Here is a 21,610-nt window from a genome sequence, read left to right as displayed (position 1 = left end):
ATCCAAAACGTCTTCATCACAAAACTTCAACAATGTCAAAACAAAATCTTAAAGAAAACGTTCGTTTACATTTTTAGATCTGCTATTTATGATGTTTACAATAAACCCTTCGTTCTTAGCTTGCGATGGCTCTAGAAAACTTCGTTAGGATATCCACTGTGAACATCTCAAACACTTGCTTGATATAGAATGTAGAACACTTCTAAACATTTTCAATACAATTTTGGAAACTGGCGACTTCCAGCCTTAGTGGTGAGATTCAACAGTCATACCAATACATGAGCCTGGAATGGGCACACCTTTCCAAATATCGTTTAATATTACTAACAAATTGTACTTGCATACAAACGCAAAGTGTCATAAATAACCCACTAATCTGGCATCTGGAATCAGCCAAACTACTATCAGAACTTAAGTGTGAAATCAGCCACCAGAAAGCACATTTGGCCATCAAGTCAGATCTGAAAGATTTATTAGAGAAGCTTTTAAAAAGAAATAACACATTTTACATGCTTGCAGAAAGTTTAGGGCACCATATTAAAATACTGGCATAATAAATGATATATTCAGCCTATGTGTAAGTGTGCAAACTATCTATCATTTTTCCATAGTTCATTAAATATATACATTTTCGATTTCAGTTACATATCACCATTATCAATGTTGTTCTCAAAACTTGAGTGTACCCCAGAGCATTATATTGTCTGTCACTATGTCACTAATATCAACACCAACATAATAACAAAGCGAAGTGCCTTAATCTACGTACTGACTCGTCACGATATGTCGCCAACGTTTTGGATGCTATTGCTCCAAGCGTTTGCATGCTGTTGAATGCCGATTACATGTGTGTCTGAACAGAACCCAGAAATTGGTTAACATCTTCGAAAAACAAATATGCTTTTATACACGTCTGTCAGTTATATAGAATAATTGGTGAGACAAACCCCTATCAAGATGGCTTTCATATCCCTGTGGAGGACACCAAATGTCACTCCATATTGTGGAACGTGGGCCAGTTTTCCTTCTGCATATCAGATACTCCAGGAACGAATATGAAAATATCCTGGGTTTAATACGATTCGTGGCAAGCACATAGTAAGGAGTACATCGGAAGTCTTTCTCCGGTTTGATAGGACTTCAATAATATGAAAGTTTACACAGGGCTCAGCTGTGTACGAATCAGCTTGTCAATCAGATGTTAAATCGATACGCAGTCAGATCCTACACTGTCCGGGCACATATAGATCTTCCTCTTCAGAAAGTCTCTAAATTGAACTGAATGAACCATTAATACATCTCAGACAAACACAATGGCTCTACTGTATGTTGCAAACTGTATAATCTAATCCATCTAATCTAGCATTTGATCCTGTCCTTTGGGCCTGATACCAAACCTTGTACACGCTGAAAGCAGAGTTAATCCCACCCTTTGGATCCTCATCTGGAACAAGTAAATATCAAGTTTGCCAGATCTGCAAAATTGTAATGTCCTGAATAACCACCTTTGTAATCAAAACTTGCCCAATATTTTGTTTGATCTTTGCCAATTCAAAACGTTCTCAAGCAATTTTTTGTCAGGGTAAATTAACTGAAATAGAACTTCTTTTAAGAGTCTATGAAAGTAGCTTATGCTAGTTAAAAACTAGTCAGACACTGTTTATTATCATTTTTGTATTATTATCTTAACCCCCGACACTCGCTATCCCCTGTTGGATCAAGTGCACTTGAAAGGACTATGCATGTATGTATGTATGTATGTATGTATGCATGCATTCATGCATGATGTACGTACGTGTGTGTGTGTGTGTGTGTGTGTGTGTGTGTTCGTGAGTGTATTAGAGGAGCGCGGTATTACTGGTATACCTGTTTACTGTATTTTTTTTTTCTGATGGTACGTATCACGGTACTTTTTCATTGTACCGGTACTTGGGTAGTTTCTGTCAGTAGGGAATATACAGAAATTCCCGAGTAATCTTGAATTTAATGATATCATCCGCATGTTTAAAAAAATTCAGAAAAAAATCGTTGCATTTGTTGTAGATTAATTTTGGAATATTACAAATATAATTTTATTTATCAGCCTTTAATCATAGATTTGACACATGTCACGTATGCTAGCGTTGTGCCTAAAGGAGCTGCTATGAAAAATGATGTTGTGTTAAGTACATATATTACTTTGCAAGACTGAGAATCACCCTAAGATTTTCATGAGAGCACTTGTTTTCTGTTTGAGTTTTATGTAACTTCTCAAATCCACTAAATATATTCTCGTTTGTTGAGTGTATTTTGTCTCTACTGATCCTATCTGACAAATACCTTCCTAGGGTGTTGGCATCCGACTCAAAATATTCCCGGAATAATAACAATGTAGCTTGTTAATTTTACCCTTTAGTGTCAACACTTACTTTTTCTTTATCAGCAAGTTCTTTACTGTTAGCACAATGTCTTTCACGGGGTGTTGCTTTTAGTGTAAAGTTAATTATCCCACTTTAGTCACACTTTTAGATTTCAACTTATACAACGATTGACATTAATATAGCGAATTCATTTGCTATAAGGTAAGGATCATTCAATGGGGGGGGGGGGCGATTTTCTTTTTGAGCTGGGATATTTTATTATCTTTCATCTCAAGATAATTATTTTGATTTATTTCAATAATTGTATGTATATAATAAGGTGTTACTTTGCTAAATTTTAAGTGAAGATGGTTTATTTTTATTCAGTTATTGACAGACGGAAATTTAAACAAAAAACACGCCTGAGACTCATGCCGCAGAACGTTAAATTACTGGTCCCTTATATAATTGTGGTATACCGTGGCAATTATCGCGATATGTTCAGAAATACCGCGGTATAACGCGGGACAAATTTTTCGTGAAATCCATCTCTGATATGTATGTATGTATGTATGTATGTATGTATGTATGTATGTATGTATGTTTATCGCGTTGTTTTTTTTCAGGTGGTATGTACCACGATACTTTTTCACTGTACCGGTACTTGCGTAGTTTCCGTCAGTATAGAACATACGGATATTCCCGAGTAATCTTGAATTTAATGATATCATCAGCATGCTTTCATTTTTTGTGACAAAATAATTAAAAAAGTCAATTCTTTCTTTTCATAAAATAGTTACATTTGACACAAATTATTTTTGAATACTACAAATGTAATTATATTTATGATCTTTTGACATGTGTCACGTACGCAGGCAGTGGTCAAATGGGATGTTGTAAATGATAATTGGACCAAATCCGCACATTTTATAATTTCTGATTAAAATTGCCATCTTTTAGTTATTTACTAGCGTATGTTAATGTGGTCAGTTCATTATTACTTTGTAAGACTTTAATTACAAGTGGTTCTTAGGGGAGGGCACTTGTTTTCTGTTTAATTGCACGTAATTTCTCAAATCCACTAGATATTTTCTCTTTGGTTGACTTAATATGTTTTATGTTTACTGACCCTTTCTGACCAATATCTCATAGGATGTTGGTATCCGACTCAAACTATTCTCTGTTAACAATGTAGCTACTAAATTTAGGCTACATTATCAACACTTCATTCTTTTTCTCAGCAAGCTCTCTCAGACCCGTACAATGCCTTTCATAAAGTGTCAGCGTTAGTGCAAGGTTAATGATCCCATTTTGGTCACAGTTTTCGATTGCAACATATATAACGATTGACACTAACATAGCAAATTCATATATTATAGGGCACTGATCATGTAATGGGGGGGGGGGGGGAGGCTGCAATTTTATTTTGAGCTGAGAAATTGTATTATCTTATATTTCAAGATAATTAATTTTTATTCCACAATTTTCATGGATATAATATGGTGTTAATTTGCTATAACTCAAATCTAGATGGTTCCTTTTCAGTTATTGACAGACAGAAATTTAAACTAAACCACGTGTCATGCCTATGCCCCAGAACATTGGTCCATAATATTTTTGAGGTATACCGTGGTACCTATCGCGGAATGTTCAGAAACGCGGTACACCGCGGTAAAATTTTCTCTAATATGTATGTATGTATGTATGTATGTATGTATGTATGTATGTATGCATGTATGCATGTATGTATGTGTACGTACGTGCGTGCGTGTGTATTCATGTATGTAGTGTGAAAGCAATATTCTATACATGCACATCTCTGGACAACTAATATATGTTTTTAAAGAAATATCTGCGCTACTCATATCTGCCTTTTTGGTAGGTGTAAAGGGAAAGGATTAGGGTTGGCTGTTCGATTGCATTTAAAATCCAGTAAGGTGTATAACACTCGTTCATGATACTTCGCGTTCGGAGAAGAAAATTTGACTAAACATTAAATGGCTGAATACAGTACACACATATCATGATGTTTTGATGTACTAGCTACTAGTCTAGACAGGCGCAGATAATTGTTATGAATGCCACTTAAGATTGACAGATTAACTGTTCTTGTCTGTTATAGGCAGGCGTGTAGTAAAGCAATACCATTTTTGCTATTATAGCTTACTAATGTAGATAAAGATTAATACAATCTTAAAACGTACTGCAGGCTTGTATTCGATTAACCAATATCACAGCAAGTTAGAAAAAGTAAAAGCCATCTTTAATACTTGTTGCACCTGGACGATAATTGAGACAGGTGAATAAAACAAGCAAAATCATGACGAAAGGGCTTGGAGATTCATTTAATTGAACTTTAAATGAGTTTAGATTTTGCAGCGGTAACGATCACAATTGTTTGTAAATTCAAGATTAAAAAGACTAGATTTAAAGAAGTTCCTCATTCAAAAAGGTAGAAAATTTGCTTCCGTGAAAGAAAGATTAGTCTTAACGATCAGCCATATGAATAAATCAGTCTAGGACAGACGGACACAACAAATACCTATCATAAAACCAGTGCCCCTAAATTCATTAAATAGAAGCACCATGGATGAGGCAAGTGAACGTTCAATTGGCACTGTAAATAACAAGGAAAAACGCGAAAGCACAAGATGGATCTTTGACAAGAATGAACATTTAATATTGCACACAGGTGTGTAGCAAGGGCTTAAAGGTATGTAGCAAGAACTCAGATGTTTGTAGCAATGACTTAAAGGTGTGTAGCAAGGGCTGAAAGGCGTGTAGCTGGGGCTGAAAGGTGTGTAGTTAGGGCTGAAAGGTGTGTGGCAAGGGCTAAAAGGTGTGTAGCAAGGACCAAATGTGTGTAGCAAAGACTTAAAGATGTGTAACAAGGACTTAAAGGTGTGTAGCAAGGACTTAAATGTGTGTAGCAAGGGCTAAAAGGTATGTAGCATGGGCTGAAAGGTGTTCAGCAAGGACTTAAGGTGTGTAGCAAGGTCTTAAAGTTGTGTAGCAAGGGCTTAAAGGTGTGTAGCACAAGCTGAAAGGTGTGTATCAAGGACTTGAAGGCGCGTAGCAAAAGCTTAAAGGTGTGTAGCAAGGACTTACAGGTTTGTAGCAATTACTTACAGGTGTGTAGAAATAGCTTAAAGGTGCGTAGCAAGGGCTTAAAGATGTGTAGCAAGAGCTTACAGGAAGACCACACATATATTTTTCTGAGTTGTTTAAGAAATGAAAAGATTGGATCCCATTTGCAAAATAAAGATGGTATGTGTTTTGTTTCCGTTCTGAAATCTGTTTTATACTGACGCAGTCACTGGTCATAACGATGTCGAGTAAACAAATTGAGATTATTAAAGCGTTGGAAGGATGGAAAAGGTGCAGCTAAGAGAAACTACATTGATTCTGTTAGAAATGCTCAAATAGATACGACAAAACACGTTGATATGTGAATAATAATTAAATATGGCTCATCTAAATACTGCGAAAATAGAATGTACCATTATGCTATTGTCAAATATTGTTAACACTGCTATCATTAGAAGAGAAAAGTTAAACTAAAATTAGTTTATAAATGAAGTATATCGAAGAAATAATTAGCGACTACTGTGTTAGACAACCCTATAGAATCAATTCCAGAAAAAGGCTTAGTTGTGAAATTTACAAACTCTCCGCATCAATTTTCCACGTGTTATTTATGGTGATTTCTAAAGTCTTGTCGTACCACAAAATTGTAATTGTGGTATAAAAACAATCCAACAAAAGAATTACTGGATAATCCGAACAGGTAAACACATTCCGTTAGGTTTTTGTTTGTACCTCAAGTCAAATCATAATCTGTTAAAACTACGGGTATGCAGAGTTTCTAATTTTATTCAAGCACTTTACTTGGTTGATTTTCTTCCTTATGTCATCAATGTTGCAACATTCGTCAATTATAGACGAAACAATTGTACCGTGGTATCCAATTTGTACTATTTTTTGATAAGCAGATACATTAGACAGATGACAATGTAAGTATTGATAAACAGATGCATTAGAGAGATGACAATATAAGTAGTGATAAACAGATGCACGAGGCAAAGAAATAAGTATACATTTTGTAGGCATGCACAATTTTTTGGTGCTGATTTCAACGTTAATACCTATTGAAGGGTTAGTTAATGTGAGACCACTACCTTACAGTCTAATAAAATATATATTTCTAAACAAAGCCATGTACAATGGTGATCCGTGTAAAAAAAAAAAAAATATAAACAGAAAGAGAAAAAGCACTACTTGTGTTATTGGTATATACTTACCATTAGCTTTCATAATAAAAAAAATCTTCAAACTTTTCTAAATGGTTTTCCCACTCTTTTTACACAGTATCAAAACTTTTCCAGATCGTTCTGGGAGAATGAAGCCTGAGGTTCGTTAAAGTTGCATTGTCTGATATTTAGATGATTTTCTCCCTTGCGTTGTAGTCGTAAAAGAAAACAATGCCAGTTCTCTACCTGTCATTAACCGACTGTGTAATTGACTCAAAATTAATCGTATCACACTGGAGGCAAATGTTTTCGAGTTCGTAGTTATGATTACAACCATATATCATGTCAGAGGCTATTGTAAGTGATGTGTTAAATATGCTATTCTGAGGAAGAGCATGAAGTTACAGCGGATATTGGTCTGTTAGAACCCGAAAAAGTCCAATAGTAGTATATGCTTGTTTCTATTCCCAATGACATGCTTAGCTTTAGTTCCAGTATGTTGTAAACTACAAGCAAGAACTTTCTCAAGTGTGTTCCCATAATGCCTTGCTGAATCTTATTTATCCCAATCAAAATATTTACAAACCACACATATTTGTTGCATGGACATGTTGTAGTCATCCAACTTGAAAAGAGCATCGCTTTCATAAGATAGTTTGATGTCTTTCATAAGCATTCTCCCTAAAGTGTGTCGAACTGCATTGTCGGCGTATCCTGATAGAAAGACACAAAAAATCTGCATTTTCCAATTACTATATTCGGACATAGTTTGGGAATTTCTACATGTGAAGTTTGTCTAACTCCTTGAGGTATCTTCGCATGCTTGTGACGAGCTGAGTTTCTCCCGTACATAGCGATATGCCATGTATTTGGGGACGTAGTATTGCTTGCATGGCAACATCTTCGCTCTGTTTTGCACAAGTGTAATTGACGCTGCTTGTCGACATCAGAGACTTTCGTAGCGAAAGGGGTAACGCCATTGCAGAACATCTCCGTGAGAGACGGGTTAGTTATGGTTACCATCAGAAAATCTAGCCAAAAAAAACGCTAACACCCATCACGAGTTCAGTAAATACGTAATCAATTTGATCGGATAAAATCATTAGGTTGATTATTAATTTTTCAAGTTTTTATTATATGTGCTGAGTAAATAGAAGCCAGGTTGTTAAAATAATCAGTGTTCAGATCACGTTCTCTGGAATTTTCATTTAAGGAATCCCTAGTGTTTTATTTTATCTGTTTTCAATGAAGTTTGCGGTTTCTTTCTTTAGTTATTCAAGGCTGTTATTGTGTCTAAATACATTCGTCAGATCCATTGGGATCAAATAACCTAGAACACATCGTTATTTTCTGCAAATACTGTACCATAGTCTATTGCACATGTAAGCATAATTACTGATGTGACCATTTTGGTACCCTAAAGGTTAACTTCCGCAAACATATACAATTTATAAGTAAAATATGTCGATACTGCTGCTAGTTTGTATCCTGACATGAACAACGTCTAACTCGTAAATACCATCAGGTGAAAGTCTGAAAATATGTTTGAATTCTGAATTCTCATCTAGACAACAAATGTGTAATTATTTTGCTCTATATATATTAGATTCCTTTTGTCGATTATTGTTTATTGTTGACCTTGCATTTGGCATAAAAGTTAAATTAAATGCTGTTCGATCGAGGTTCTGTATAATACAATGGTATATAAGCCTAATATGTTAATAGAATACATATTGATGCGAATATTAATGTATATAACTTACATTCAGCAAACACTGATAGAGCAGTACTAAATCCATACGTTGTAACCTAATTTCTACATGTAGTGTCCGACGCATATTACCCAACAACTCGTTCATTGATTGATATTTATCATAAGTTTTATAACTAGATATCGTATTTCCTTGTAAGCCTAACTGTGTTTAATGAGACATTTTGTTAATTTTAATATTATCGGAATAATCCTGACAATGTCCTATGTTTAAATCGTAAAGCAGTATCCATGCATTGGTATAGTTTTCATATCAAACTCCTTTTTATGTGTATTGACTTGATCTTTCAATGTTCTAATTATGTCAATCAACGGAATTTTATTTACAGTCATTTCTGTATTTAATTCACCTGTGAATGTGTCTATGTTGATGTTTGTTTAGGTTTTTGACTGTGTAAATTATTCAGCTGAATCAGAACCACTTCTTACTAACATCAGTTATCAAGGAATCGGTGTATGTTGTACAATGCTGTTCAAAATGACACGAAGCGTTTTTCACACGTTTGATTCGTTTCGCCTATTTCTTTAATTCTGTCTTGTACCAAACCAATACTATTAAACCGCTCTCGATCAACATATTCCTTCGTATCTATTTTATATTGTTCAACCTCAGTGTACAGACGCCACGTGCACCAAACTTTCTTAACGTGTACATGGTTTGCAATAACCGACACGATGCCATTTAATCGAAACTATTCGAAATTTATCCCTTCCCATATTACTCCGTTATGTCTGCTGAACAGCTGACTGCTATTATAACGTGCATACCGTATTTCGTGCAACTTGTGATGGCTTCATTTGGTGCACATCTTTTACCGCTTACTATGACATGAATCAGACTGTAAGACCCATCTTTGTTGATAATTTAGGTACAATATCCACTGCATCATCCTCATATTCTTTCCTACCTCTTCATACACGCATTTGCTAAAATAAATGATTAATGCAACCCGACGTACTGTGTGGACATGCGCATGGGATTCTTTTGTAAAACCTACAATCACTAAACAACGTACGGTTTCTTAAACACTCGAAACGGTTTTTCTTTATAATAAATGCTGCAAATCAAATGTTCTGTTATGAAACATATTAACCAAAGGTAAAATATGTAGTCTAAGTACAATTTTATGAGCAGTATGACTAAATCTACCAAATATGTCATGTTGTGCAAGGTGCGCTGCAACATATTCCCCTTAACTTTGAGTTTTTCTTTTAGATGCCATCCATATTTAAGGTGTAATTCATTTGTTTTACGAAAAAAAAACCTAGGAACATCCTAATTATCAGCTCTAAAAGGCAGCGATGTGAAAATATATAATTTAATTATGTAATGGTTAGTTCCTGTTTAACGGACAACCACGTGTGTGTTCATTCGCGCGCTTTATAAACGTTTAAAGGTAATATACTAAGCCGTTAACACGTGTGTGCGTGGCATCCTTACCTTAGTATGCAATGTGTTGAAAATGTCTATGAATTTAACATCTTTTATCGATTTGATTTTGTCATTAAAATATGTCATATACAAATCGTGAATTATTTTTATACATCCAATTGTGCTTTGATTAGCATGTGATGTAGCTGTTTATGATAGGAGTCGTATTGTTGTTCAAGTCAAAACTTTGTGTGGAAAAAGATCGTATTAGGGTTTTGATCTGTTTATCGCGTGTTTGGATATCACTACATAAGTGTTTCTCTAATAGTTCCAGTTTCTCTAATAGTTCCAGTTGAAATTCAAGGGTATCATAGCCTTCCAGTGATTTTTGTTTCTTTCTGTCTTTCCTAAGCATATATTTCATCATTTTTCCTCTGATCCATTGATTGAATATATGTGTATATAAATCATGTGTTCTCACTGCGTTAAATGCTTGAATACCAGTTGATACAACATTGGCAGTCTTTTTGAATGATTTGTCCCTATTTATCTAAAGTCTTCATGCCAAGCTGTTTTGGTTGCAATGAGGTTTTTTATTAGATATTTCAGTACTCCTCTGTTTGATAGCTGCTTATTTATTGTCACCATATTTCCCATGGTTTTAACATCATTCGCATTTATTTATCAACATGTCTTCATACAAGCCAACTATTATGTAAATCGAATTACATGTATTGGGCCTGCTATATATAGTAATATAGTTATTATTCCAGTGTAAGTTATTGTTAGTTGTTTGTCGAAGCGAGACTTAAGTGACGTCCTTATTTTATCAATGCATTAAGGTACGTATTTAGATTGACAGAGACATGGCTGATTGTGACTTTTATTTAGAAATAAAGCATCCGCCTGTGGCAAATGCACATAACATGAAAAGAAAAACAAACACAAACATTGCAAATACACCATGACCATTTACATTTTTTTTGTCTATATTTAATCCGTTGATAGTACCCATCTGTAACTGATTATTACATTTTTTTTGTCTATATTTAATCCGTTGATAGTACCCATCTGTAACTGATTATTACATTTTTTTTGTCTATATTTAATCCGTTGATAGTACCCATCTGTAACTGATTATTACATTTTTTTTGTCTATATTTAATCCGTTGATAGTACCCATCTGTAACTGATTATTACATTTTTTATGTCTATATTTAATCCGTTGATAGTACCCATCTGTAACTGATTATTACATTTTTTTTGTCTATATTTAATCCGTTGATAGTACCCATCTGTAACTGATTATTACATTTTTTTTGTCTATATTTAATCCGTTGATAGTACCCATCTGTAACTGATTATTACATTTTTTTTGTCTATATTTAATCCGTTGATAGTACCCATCTGTAACTGATTATTACATTTTTTTTGTCTATATTTAATCCGTTGATAGTACCCATCTGTAACTGATTATTACATTTTTTATGTCTATATTTAATCCGTTGATAGTACCCATCTGTAACTGATTATTACATTTTTTTTGTCTATATTTAATCCGTTGATAGTACCCATCTGTAACTGATTATTACATTTTTTTTGTCTATATTTAATCCGTTGATAGTACCCATCTGTAACTGATTATTACATTTTTTTTGTCTATATTTAATCCGTTGATAGTACCCATCTGTAACTGATTATTACATTTTTTTTGTCTATATTTAATCCGTTGATAGTACCCATCTGTAACTGATCATTACATTTTTTATGTCTATATTTAATCCGTTGATAGTACCCATCTGTAACTGATTATTACATTTTTTTTGTCTATATTTAATCCGTTGATAGTACCCATCTGTAACTGATTATTACATTTTTTTTGTCTATATTTAATCCGTTGATAGTACCCATCTGTAACTGATTATTACATTTTTTTTGTCTATATTTAATCCGTTGATAGTACCCATCTGTAACTGATTATTACATTTTTTTTGTCTATATTTAATCCGTTGATAGTACCCATCTGTAACTGATTATTACATTTTTTATGTCTATATTTAATCCGTTGATAGTACCCATCTGTAACTGATTATTACATTTTTTATGTCTATATTTAATCCGTTGATAGTACCCATCTGTAACTGATTATTACATTTTTTTTGTCTATATTTAATCCGTTGATAGTACCCATCTGTAACTGATTATTACATTTTTTTTGTCTATATTTAATCCGTTGATAGTACCCATCTGTAACTGATTATTACATTTTTTTTGTCTATATTTAATCCGTTGATAGTACCCATCTGTAACTGATTATTACATTTTTTATGTCTATATTTAATCCGTTGATAGTACCCATCTGTAACTGATTATTACATTTTTTTTGTCTATATTTAATCCGTTGATAGTACCCATCTGTAACTGATTATTACATTTTTTTTGTCTATATTTAATCCGTTGATAGTACCCATCTGTAACTGATTATTACATTTTTTTTGTCTATATTTAATCCGTTGATAGTACCCATCTGTAACTGATTATTACATTTTTTATGTCTATATTTAATCCGTTGATAGTACCCATCTGTAACTGATTATTACATTTTTTTTGTCTATATTTAATCCGTTGATAGTACCCATCTGTAACTGATTATTACATTTTTTTGTCTATATTTAATCCGTTGATAGTACCCATCTGTAACTGATTATTACATTTTTTTTGTCTATATTTAATCCGTTGATAGTACCCATCTGTAACTGATTATTACATTTTTTTTGTCTATATTTAATCCGTTGATAGTACCCATCTGTAACTGATTATTACATTTTTTTTGTCTATATTTAATCCGTTGATAGTACCCATCTGTAACTGATTATTACATTTTTTTTGTCTATATTTAATCCGTTGATAGTACCCATCTGTAACTGATTATTACATTTTTTTTGTCTATATTTAATCCGTTGATAGTACCCATCTGTAACTGATTATTACATTTTTTTTGTCTATATTTAATCCGTTGATAGTACCCATCTGTAACTGATTATTACATTTTTTATGTCTATATTTAATCCGTTGATAGTACCCATCTGTAACTGATTATTACATTTTTTTTGTCTATATTTAATCCGTTGATAGTACCCATCTGTAACTGATTATTACATTTTTTATGTCTATATTTAATCCGTTGATAGTACCCATCTGTAACTGATTATTACATTTTTTTTGTCTATATTTAATCCGTTGATAGTACCCATCTGTAACTGATTATTACATTTTTTTTGTCTATATTTAATCCGTTGATAGTACCCATCTGTAACTGATTATTACATTTTTTATGTCTATATTTAATCCGTTGATAGTACCCATCTGTAACTGATTATTACATTTTTTATGTCTATATTTAATCCGTTGATAGTACCCATCTGTAACTGATTATTACATTTTTTTTGTCTATATTTAATCCGTTGATAGTACCCATCTGTAACTGATTATTACATTTTTTTTGTCTATATTTAATCCGTTGATAGTACCCATCTGTAACTGATTATTACATTTTTTTTGTCTATATTTAATCCGTTGATAGTACCCATCTGTAACTGATTATTACATTTTTTATGTCTATATTTAATCCGTTGATAGTACCCATCTGTAACTGATTATTACATTTTTTTTGTCTATATTTAATCCGTTGATAGTACCCATCTGTAACTGATTATTACATTTTTTATGTCTATATTTAATCCGTTGATAGTACCCATCTGTAACTGATTATTACATTTTTTTTGTCTATATTTAATCCGTTGATAGTACCCATCTGTAACTGATTATTACATTTTTTATGTCTATATTTAATCCGTTGATAGTACCCATCTGTAACTGATTATTACATTTTTTTTGTCTATATTTAATCCGTTGATAGTACCCATCTGTAACTGATTATTACATTTTTTTTGTCTATATTTAATCCGTTGATAGTACCCATCTGTAACTGATTATTACATTTTTTTTGTCTATATTTAATCCGTTGATAGTACCCATCTGTAACTGATTATTACATTTTTTTTGTCTATATTTAATCCGTTGATAGTACCCATCTGTAACTGATTATTACATTTTTTATGTCTATATTTAATCCGTTGATAGTACCCATCTGTAACTGATTATTACATTTTTTTTGTCTATATTTAATCCGTTGATAGTACCCATCTGTAACTGATTATTACATTTTTTTTGTCTATATTTAATCCGTTGATAGTACCCATCTGTAACTGATTATTACATTTTTTATGTCTATATTTAATCCGTTGATAGTACCCATCTGTAACTGATTATTACATTTTTTTTGTCTATATTTAATCCGTTGATAGTACCCATCTGTAACTGATTATTACATTTTTTATGTCTATATTTAATCCGTTGATAGTACCCATCTGTAACTGATTATTACATTTTTTATGTCTATATTTAATCCGTTGATAGTACCCATCTGTAACTGATTATTACATTTTTTTTGTCTATATTTAATCCGTTGATAGTACCCATCTGTAACTGATTATTACATTTTTTATGTCTATATTTAATCCGTTGATAGTACCCATCTGTAACTGATTATTACATTTTTTATGTCTATATTTAATCCGTTGATAGTACCCATCTGTAACTGATTATTACATTTTTTATGTCTATATTTAATCCGTTGATAGTACCCATCTGTAACTGATTATTACATTTTTTATGTCTATATTTAATCCGTTGATAGTACCCATCTGTAACTGATTATTACATTTTTTATGTCTATATTTAATCCGTTGATAGTACCCATCTGTAACTGATTATTACATTTTTTTTGTCTATATTTAATCCGTTGATAGTACCCATCTGTAACTGATTATTACATTTTTTTTGTCTATATTTAATCCGTTGATAGTACCCATCTGTAACTGATTATTACATTTTTTATGTCTATATTTAATCCGTTGATAGTACCCATCTGTAACTGATTATTACATTTTTTATGTCTATATTTAATCCGTTGATAGTACCCATCTGTAACTGATTATTACATTTTTTATGTCTATATTTAATCCGTTGATAGTACCCATCTGTAACTGATTATTACATTTTTTATGTCTATATTTAATCCGTTGATAGTACCCATCTGTAACTGATTATTACATTTTTTTTGTCTATATTTAATCCGTTGATAGTACCCATCTGTAACTGATTATTACATTTTTTTTGTCTATATTTAATCCGTTGATAGTACCCATCTGTAACTGATTATTACATTTTTTATGTCTATATTTAATCCGTTGATAGTACCCATCTGTAACTGATTATTACATTTTTTATGTCTATATTTAATCCGTTGATAGTACCCATCTGTAACTGATTATTACATTTTTTTTGTCTATATTTAATCCGTTGATAGTACCCATCTGTAGTTGATTATATTACTCATTACCATTGTACGAAACAAATGTACCAATACATTTAATTTTACGGACAAAGACTCTAACAAAGTAGAATACTTTATTATTAAATAGTTTTTGTTGTTATTGACTAGCCTGATTTAAATTATTCATCGCTAGGCTTCAAGAACACAGACAGTATCAGATTCAGTAACCACTTGAATAGAGCTGGCGTTTGAATTCTGAAAATGTTTGATCGTAGCTGGACCTTTCTGTTGATGTATACCGTGTAAGTGATACTCAGCGCAATTTTAACTCTAAAGTTGTATTTCAAAAACAGTCATCATTAATACCTTCTTAGGTGTCACAATTTGCAGCTATTCCCTCCATGACTTTATTCATGTAAATATACAGATTTCAAATTTGTCATTGATTAAAACAGTCTTCGTTTCATTCTTTCCGTTGATGTAGTGAAATGTTTCGATTTTGAGTTGTTGTGACCCAAACCTAAAGCTATATTCTCTAATATTCCATATAGCTGAATATTCCTGCTTTCAGCTGGATTTATAAAATGTATTTTTTTCTCAGGGAGTGAGACTGTTATATATATATATATATATATATATATATATATATATATATATATATATATATATATATATATATATATATATATATATATATATATATATATATATATATATATATATATATATATATATATATATATATATGACCTGCCAACAGTTTTAATGTAAGGAACAAATGTGGAGTCGAAGTATGTTTTGGGTCGAAAAAAATATTGCGACCTAATGTTTCTATTACGTAATTATCTTGTTCTATTAATTTGTTTCACCGTTTCACTCACAAAGCATGTAGATATTCAAGCATGTGCTTGGCACAAAATCCAATAGGAAGTCGTGACAACTTAACCACTCGGTAAAGCAGGATTTCGCAAGGTCACGTGGTATGTACGAACCTCATAGGTGCAAACATTACGTTATTGGTCATCAAAATCGAGGTAAACGACACGATTAACAGATACAGTGCACTCGGCTTCAGGACTTGTAAACTGACTGAACCCGTTCGACTATAATCACATTTAATTCTGATACATACATCAATATTTATTCTTCATTATGCCCGCATCCAAATTAGATAAAAGTATTCGTACTAAATTGACGCTTTTTATTATTTAAATATTCGTAAATAAATTAATTCCATATATATTTAGCGATCAACTGTGGAAACAGCCACACATTTCAAAAAGACAATCGTTCCAATGGGCACAAGTAAATATACATTCAAAAGTTTAACACAGATCTCAGTGAGTCATTTAAGTATACGTGCAGTATAAACAAAGAGAATAAAGTTCAATAAAGACGTACAGACAAACACATACAGACAAGTAGGCAGATATACACAAATACTCAAGGAGATCATATTATTAGCGAAAACATATTTTTCTTTAGAAATGATTTTTCGCGTGCAAGTTTGTCCAGTAAGTTAAATCTACTTCAAGCTTGATTTCCAATGAAATGTCTTCTATACCTTACGTGTGCCTGGCTCTCGCCTGCATTTTGTCGTCCACAGTTTTGTGGAACGAGCATTAAAATTGTATTGTTTAAGCAAATTACTCCGTACTTTCTTAAGCGTATTCGTCCAATCGTCCGTCGATGAACAAACCTGAAACCCCTACAGCGTTATATTTTTGTGGTTGTATTTTATTAAAACCATATGTGGCTACATGCTAAGGAAAGAAATCGAACGCAAACTTATCATATATTTCCGAAAGTTACGGCACTTCATCAGCATCAAATAAAAAACGAAACACCTTGTGAATACTTGAACATTCGTCGCATTTTCGTTTTTTGTTTTCTTGTTGTTGTTTTGCTTGATTGCATCCATATCGATATAAAGCTTTAACGAATCATAGATTTCGATTAATTCGATAATCAGTCAGTTCTGACCACCTTCTGATAGTTATAGCCTATATTTGTCGAAAAATAGGCACCAGAACTGCGTGGTAGCAATTATGCGTTCTAATGCTGCTTAACTCAAATATGCGTTTCATTTTTACAAGATCGCGGATTCAATCGTTGGCATGTTTTTGATAATTTACGAGAATTTTGTATCCTCGAATTTCTTACAATCTAACAATTTACAAACTCTGTCTGCCTTACCCTTTTTTTTTGTTAAAAATTTATTTAAATTGTCTCTCAAGCTCTTTCTTAAAACCGTTGAAAATAACTTCGAGATCAGCGTGCTGTTTAACGTAATGATCGACGAAGCGTTTTGGAAATTAGTGATAAGGTACTACGCATATTCAATTATAGTAGTCCGATTAGTGCGATTTCCTGCCAATTTCAGTCATTTTGTACAAGGATATTGCAGTTCATCGACCTAAAATACACCAATGAATTGTAAATATTTAAACAAGTCAATTTTTAATAATTCCAACCACAATACCAGTGAATTCGCAATTTAACAAGATCGTAGATAAATTGCTTGATTGAAATACGATTTTGACATATTTTACCGAATTACTGCCGGTGACTTCGTACACCTAATTGACGCAAGCAATTAACACATGATCATAGAGAACACCGTCTAAATGCAGTAATGAAATCAACATTTATTGCTGAGTTAACATGTAGAATATGTACAAAATACAGTTATGCTCCTGATAATATCATATCGACAGTAGTAAACATATGCGAGCAATCTCGCAAATACTGAGTGAAATTTAAAATTTAAAATATCAACGCGTCCTGGTAGCTTGTATTTTGAAAATATGATATATTTCTGTATGTATTTATTTTGTTTATTTTGTGTGGCTGTGTCATTGCATTCTAGTGTAATCGAACATTTTGTTGTACAGTATTATCTGCTAGAACTTAGCCATATGAATGCATCGAAATCGGGGCGTTTGAATGACTCATATTCATTCAACCGAATTCCCACTTTTATACTTAATTAGGTTTTCTTTCGTCCATGCTGTATGCTTTCCCAAAGACAAATTTTGTAGATACACTCGTCTCCTATTACCACATGACCTGTACGGATCCACAGCTTATTACATGGTACCAAATCGACTTCACTTTGGCCTCTTGTTTGAGTCGTTTGGTGTGTGAATCATAGCATGGAAAATCGAGTGCAATACAATATTTAAAACGGATGTTGGCTATTGAGATAACGAACCAGGATGTCGACTCATGGAGCATGACACTTGCACACACAATCCTGTTCTACATTTAAGTTCAGGTCGATATTTCTATAAAGTAACAAAAGTGATATAAAGTATTCGTGTATAAACAATTATTTCAAGAAATGACAACAAATAAATAAAACAATTCTTTAAATTAAACTTGAAACATTTAAACTCCTTTCTTAGCCGAACAGAAATAACATATGGACTATGAATCAGTAGCGTTCAGACAACGGACAGCCCAAGTCCGAAGGAAAATATGATTCATATACAACTTATACTTTACCCCACAAGTTATGTTACCACTTCCATACAGTGCCATTAGCTGTATGTCACGTCAACCAGAATGATTGCCAGGATGCACAGGAGAGAGAAAGAGAGTCAGAGACAGAGAAACAGAGAGACGTGCAGAGCAGAAGACCACTTCAGACTAAGGACTTTTGACCAATCCGGTGTCTAAGTGGTTACAGCGTCCGCCTCGGATGCGGGAGGTCGCGGGTTCGACCTCCCCCCCCCCAGTCATACCAAAGACTTATAAAAATGGTACTTACAGCTGCCTCGCTAGGCGCTCAGCATTTAGAGGTTTGTGTTATTACTGTTCGGCCTGGTGTCAGGATAATGGGACTGGGTGAGACATCATGCTACATGTCTGCGACATGATGTCCCAGGGCTAGACATCACTATATAAACTGCCACACTGCAGACATCGTAGCGATATGACTGGAAAATTGTTAAAGCTACGTTAAAATTCCAAATCACACACACACACACACCATCGAGAAGAATGAAAACCTTACTTGATTTACACTAGTCTGGTACCCAAAGTAGCTCAATCATGCCGCCTTGTGCAAGGTCCCTTCTCTCCCATCAATGATCGGGAGAGTCTGGTTTTCCGGATACCTTTACTTCAAAAGACATCTACTAGCTGTTCCGTCCGCGAGTAAGTGTTACAAGTTGCTTGTTGTAAAAACCATTTATAGGAACAAGAAAAACCTATTATATCCATTTTACCTAAGTTAAAATAAAAGATTGTTTAGTAAAAGAAAAAAAAATATCTCGGCTCGAAAGATAAGTCCAGCCCTACCCCGAATAAATTAAATGGTGGATCCGTTATATGCATTAGAGCGCAAAATAGCAAGATTAAATGATCCACCTTCGTAATCAGTGTGGTCGTGAATAAGTCGGGTATTGCTTCCTCGAAAAGCAGTATTCGCGAAAATTTAAATTATGAACAGTGTCATACATACAAGAGTTTTGTAACTATTGCCCATTTGTATGTGTGCGAAAGGTAAGGATCATACAAAATACAAACTTTTGCCGAAACCGACATTGTTGGTTGGTAGAGGCCGACCTTGACAGTAAATAAAATTAAAATTACCATTGTATGGACTAAATCTGTAATGGGCCGACTTTGTCATGTGTCGACTCCAGAATGGGCCTACCTTGGCAGTCGTGAGTTCTAATTAAATTTGGTGTGGACAAAATCTACAATAGGCCGACTCCGGAATGGGCTATGTTATGGACCATGATCTCCTGTCGCCATACCGTTTGTCGCCTATGCTGGTAGTAAGACGTGGACCCGTCCACGTCATAAATATCAGGGTCTACGTTTTACGTTGCAGGACTCACAGGAACATCGTTATTCAGTAATTGATATCTGTCAAACCGAGTTTTACCGAGTGTTTTTAAAAACAAAAATATGTGTTGGCGATAATGTATCAACAAAATGAACAGATTTTACCCAAAATTGTACCGGAAGTGGTCCTGCTTACATATGGTGGATGTTACCATAATGAAACCACGTACTTTGTTACTTGGATTGCATCATAATTATACGTTGAGCATCGTGTCGAAGTTGCGTAGGAATAACGATCTAGTGATTCGCCAACTACAGGATCTTCGGTAAGACGTCGCTGTACATCTTCAACTATCGTTAGGTATGCGTCATTGGACAACAGATAAAATATATATTTGTCATCTTTGTACAATTTTTCATTGATGATATATCTATATAAGTATTGCCAATTTACGAGACTCATATTCAGGTGGATCTTAATTGGAATAAAGCATATCTCATACTTATGACTAAATATCTTTTATTTTAGGAATGCATCATGTGTGTGTGTCTATGTGTATGTGTGTGCGTTCGTGTGTTTGTACAGTACCTTATCAATTTACTGATTTTTCTTTATTGCTATGCCTTCTTTCTTTGATTAATCATTTTTTCTGGACTATAGAGTAAAATATGACAAATGAGCGATAATAGTGAAAATTAAAGAATACATTGTGACGCATTATAAAGTCAATTAGTGCGCATCAAAAATAAGCGCAAGGAACCCATGCTGATTTTAAAACCAAGCGCAATGGCTTATATGCTAGATTTACAGTATCTTTAGAACTGGAATAGGAAATACGTTTAACAGATATGTCACTATAACTGAAATAGAGAAGAGATTTAATATGGACGGTATTATTACTATAGCTGCAATAGGGACAAAATTTAATATAGACAGTATTATTACTGTAGTGAAATAGGGGTGTGACTTAGTATAGGCGGTATTAATACTATGGCTGAAATAGGGACGAGACTTAATATAGGCGGTATTAATACTATGGCTGAAATAGGGACGAGACTTAATATAGGCGGTATTATTACTATAACTGAAATAGGGACGAGATTTATACTGTAGCTGAAATAGGGACGAGACTTAATATAGACGGTATTACTGGTATAGCAGAAATAGGAACGAGACTTAATAAAGGCGGTATTATTACTATGGCTGAAATAGGGACGAGACTTAATATAGGTGGTATTATTACTATAACTGAAATAGGGACGAGATTTATACTGTAGCTGACATAGGGACAAGCTTTAATATAGGCGGTATTATTACTATAGCTGAAATAGAGACGAGATTTAAAATGGACGGTATTATTATAGTAGCTGAAATAGGGACGATATAGACGGTATTACTACCAGAGCTGAAAAAGAGACGAGAGTTGATATAGACGGCATTATTGCTATCGCTGAAATAGGGACGAGATTTAATATGTGGGTATTATTACTATAGCTGAAATAGAGACGAGAGTTAATATAGATTGTATTATTTACTATAGCTGAAATAGGGACGAGATTTAAACTATAGCTGAAATAGGGGTGAGATTTAATATGAGGGATTTTATTGTTATAGCTGAAATAGAGACGAGATTTAATATACATGGTATTAATACTAATACTGAAATAGAAACGAGATTTGAT

The 21,610-nt window shown here is 33.2% G+C and overlaps 1 pseudogene across 4 annotated transcripts in view; it reads left to right on the top strand.

Moving 5' to 3' along the window:
* The window catches only part of LOC149779620 (5-hydroxytryptamine receptor pseudogene), a 298,611-nt pseudogene that overhangs the window by 265,684 nt on the left and 11,317 nt on the right, over window positions 1-21,610 (top strand). The window lies entirely within an intron of this gene.

The sequence above is a fragment of the Sinohyriopsis cumingii genome, chromosome 17 (genome assembly GCF_028554795.1).
Source record: "Sinohyriopsis cumingii isolate HCF-2022 chromosome 17, ASM2855479v2, whole genome shotgun sequence".
Lineage (NCBI taxonomy): Eukaryota > Metazoa > Mollusca > Bivalvia > Unionida > Unionidae > Sinohyriopsis > Sinohyriopsis cumingii.
This window is presented reverse-complemented; position numbering and strand designations above follow the sequence as displayed.